Here is a 3992-nt window from a genome sequence, read left to right as displayed (position 1 = left end):
TATATCTATATCTATATGGTATTGGTTTCGTCTCTCTGGAGAATTCTGACTAATACAATCAGGCATCTAAAATTCTGACTTGAATGGCAGTATTTTAGGTTTGAGACAATTCAATAATCCAACAGGAATGAAAAAAATTTCGAAAGTCCAAAATTGTATTGCTGCAGTTACAAAAAGACACATTATTGAAAGAATCCAGAGTGATTCTTTGAACCTCTGGGGTTGAGGGCCAGATCATATATGCCCCTGAAAGTCATGATGCTAACCTAGGCTTTACCTGAGAGGGGTACCACCGGAAGGTTTGACAGAAAAAAAACTGGACTTACTTCAGATGCCAGACCGAGATGGGCTATGTGTAGGAGTGGTGGATGGAAGGCTGAAAACCCAGCTGGGAGCTACTGCAGTGATCCAGAGAGGAGATGCCGATGACTTGTATCAGGGAGGAGCCATGAAATGATCTGATGCTATATTTATTTTCAAGACAGAGTAAAAAGGCTTTGCTGGTAAACCTAAATGTGGTGTGTGAAAAAGGAGGACATCAAGAGTGACCACAAGGTTTTAATCCTAAGAAACAGTACAGATGGAGTTTCCACTTACGGAGATGAGGAAACTGAGGGAGAAGTCCATTCTGGGGGCCAGAGGAGGAGCCAGCATAGAATCCAAGGTCAGTTTTGGATCCGTTTGGGTTGAGGAGCTTACTAGAGATCCCCGTGGAGATGCAGAGCAGGCAGGTGAATAATAAATGTGCAGGCTGGGCACAGTGGCTCATACCTGTAATCTCAGCACATTGGGAAGCCGAGGCATGTGGATCATCTGAGGTCAAGTGCTCAAGACCAGCCTGGCCAGCATGGCGAAATCCTGTCTCTACTAAAAATACAAAAAATAGCTGGGTGCGGTGGCATGCGCCTGTAATCCCAACTACTCAGGAGGCTGAGGTAGAAGAATCACTTGAATCCAGGAGGCGAAGGTTGCAGTGAACCGAGATTGCGCCACTGCACTCCAGCCTGGGAGACAGAGTGAGACTGCATCTCAAAACATAAGTAAATAAGTAAATAAATAAAATGATAGCAATAATACTTAATGTGCAGTCCAGGCAACAGGTCAGGGCTGGAAACACAAGTTATTCTTTTTGTCTTCTGTATCTTCATGTTTGTTGCCACTGCCTATTTCTATTTAATGCATTAGTGATCTATTCCTGCTTAACAAATTACCACAAACTTAATGGTTTAAAACAGCACACATTTATCATTTTAGTTTCTGTGGGTCAGAAATCCAGGCAGACCTTAGAGGGCTTCTCTGTTCAGAACTTCACAAAGCAAAAGTCAAGATGTTGGCCAGGCTGTAGCATCATCTGGAGTCTTGACTGTGGGAGAGTCCTCTTTTCAGATCACTCAGGCCATTAACAGAATCCATTCTTTACAGTTGAAGGACTGAGGGCCCCGGCTCCCTACAGGCTGAAGCTGGAGGCTGCTCTCAGCTCCTACAGGCCACCTCAGCTCCTTGCTATGTGGGTCTCCGACGATGACTACTTTCGTCTTCAAAGCCAGCTGGGAAGACAGAGCCTCTAGAGTGGGTCAGGTAGCAAGACAGTCTTACAGTACATGATGTAGTCATGGATGGGACGTGCCATCAGCTTTACCGTATTTTATTGATTAGCAGCAAGCCACAGGTTCAGCTCACACAAGGGAAAGTACAGGCTGCAAACTGCAAGAGGAGTAATCTTAAGAGGTCCACTCCAGAGTCTGTAGGGTACACTATATATAAACTCAAGGTTCTCCCATTGTAACTGCCCTGCTTCCCCTCTCCCAGGGCAGTACACCACACTCGCCTCTCTCTAGGTCTCTACTTCCATGCAAGCAGAGTCTCAGAAACAGAACACATGCATGGCCATAAGGCACTGTTTGCCATGATGCTGGCTACCGCTGTACCACACCATAAACATTGTTTTATCAGTTACTAGTAGGTTCCCAACCATTAAATCCGTTATACACTTCTATTTTTCCCTCCCACCCCCATGTTTTTTGTTGTTGTTGTTTTTGTTTTTAGAGAGACAAGATCTTGCTCTGTCACCCAGGTTAGAGGTCAGTGATGTGATCATAGCTGAGTGTGGCCTTGATCTCCTGGGCTCAAGCGATCCTCCTGTCTTAGCATTCCATAGTGCTGGGATTATAGCTGTGAGACACTGGGCCTTGCTTGTCTTTATACACTTCTGTCCTTTCTTTATGGACAAGCCTGAGTTCTTCATAGACCTGCCTGAGTAGGTGTTCCTGCTTATGTGGCATCACCCTTATCAATCACCAGGGCTCTCTTCTTGGTCTTTCCCTACTCCTAGGGAGATCCTTCTCAGATTTCTTGTTCCGTTTGCTCCAGAACTGCTTAAATTCCTTAGGCTTTGGTCCTGGACTCTCATTTCACATCATATGTACTCTTATATCGTCTAGTCCATTTTCAGAGCTCTACCCCATAAGCAGACCCCACCGGCACCTGCATTTCTGTCTCCAGCCCCACGCATTCCCTGAACTCAATGCCCACTAGCATCTCACAGTGAGTGTGTCCAAAACTAAATTCCCATGAGCCCTGCCTACCCATCATTATCTGAGTCAGTGACACCACCTAACAGTCATTTTAGCCTTCTCTTGTTCTCTCTTAACCCACCACATCTGACTGATAGCCAAGTCCTGCTATTTGTACTTCCTTTCAATAGTTCAGCTCAGTGGTTTGAACACAGACTCTTTTGCCAGACAGCCTGGGCTCAAGGCCCAGGTCAGAAAGAAACTACTCGTGTGACCTAGGGGAGTCATTTAACCTCCCTGGACCTCAGCTTTGACATCTATAAAATGTGGGAAATAAGGTATCTCTTAGTGTTGTTCTGAATCTTATTAATACATGTAAATCTCTAAGCACAATACCAGCATCGTAGCAGGTTCTATGTAAGTATTTCCTAGTATTAATGTGAGTAATCAATCAAGTCTCCTCTCCTACTACGCCAAGCCACCATCATTTGTTGCTTAGAGTGTCCCAGTAGCTTCCTTCCTGGTCTCCCTGTCTCCTAACATCTGGCGCACCGAATGAGGATGGGATATATTGGGCAACCCCAGTAGGCATCATCCCATAGAATACAATGTAAATGGCAACCCCTGCCTCCCATCTTCCCTGGCACCTGCCCCACTGCTATTTTCAGTGTACACATTTTCTCACGTCAAACTTTTCAGAGATTTTCCCTTCACCTTCAAACTAAAACTTCAACTCCACAGCAGGCAACTGTTGATGTTGTCTCCAGGGGAGGTGGATTATTTAGGAGTCATCAATGCAGGGATCAGAATTAAGCCTTTCAGAAGGGAAGACAACGAAAATCATTGAGGGTTAATACATGCAGGTGCTATGCTGACTCTTCCTTAAATAACTTATGGACCACGTCTCATTTCCACCCTACAGATGAAGAAACAGAAACATTGAGTAATTAGTTAACCAGCTTTTGGTTCCAGGACTAATGAGTTGTGCATGACAACAGATGAAGATAGAAGAAAAAAAAAGCCTAGCGACAGTAGATAGTAAGCCAGTGTGCCTGTGCCGTGCTGACAGATATCTACATATAGCAGAAAGAAAATTTGTGTTCATGGGAGGTCTGAAAGGCAACAAGTGGTGAGATAACTATGAGAAATGGACATTTCTTGATGAGACTAACTCAATAAAGGAGACTAATTTCTGGGCATTTTGCCACACCTACTGCATGCAGGACACTGCACTAGGTCTTATAAAAGACAAAGAGAAGATAGTGTCAAGTGTGTAGGTCTTGAAGGAGGGCTAAGTGCACTTTTCACTTAGCGTACATTCTTGTGACTTACTTTTTTATCATACAATGTTGTAAGCAAACTGCATGTATTGTCTCATTCCATGCTCATAGCAACAACTCTAAAAGTCAAGTACTATTACTGTCCTTATTTTACAGGTAGGAAAACTGGGGCATAGAGAAGTTTGGGAACTGACCAAAG

The sequence above is a fragment of the Piliocolobus tephrosceles genome, chromosome 5 (genome assembly GCF_002776525.5).
Source record: "Piliocolobus tephrosceles isolate RC106 chromosome 5, ASM277652v3, whole genome shotgun sequence".
Classification (NCBI taxonomy): Eukaryota; Metazoa; Chordata; class Mammalia; order Primates; family Cercopithecidae; genus Piliocolobus; species Piliocolobus tephrosceles.
Note: the sequence above shows the minus strand (reverse complement) of the source record.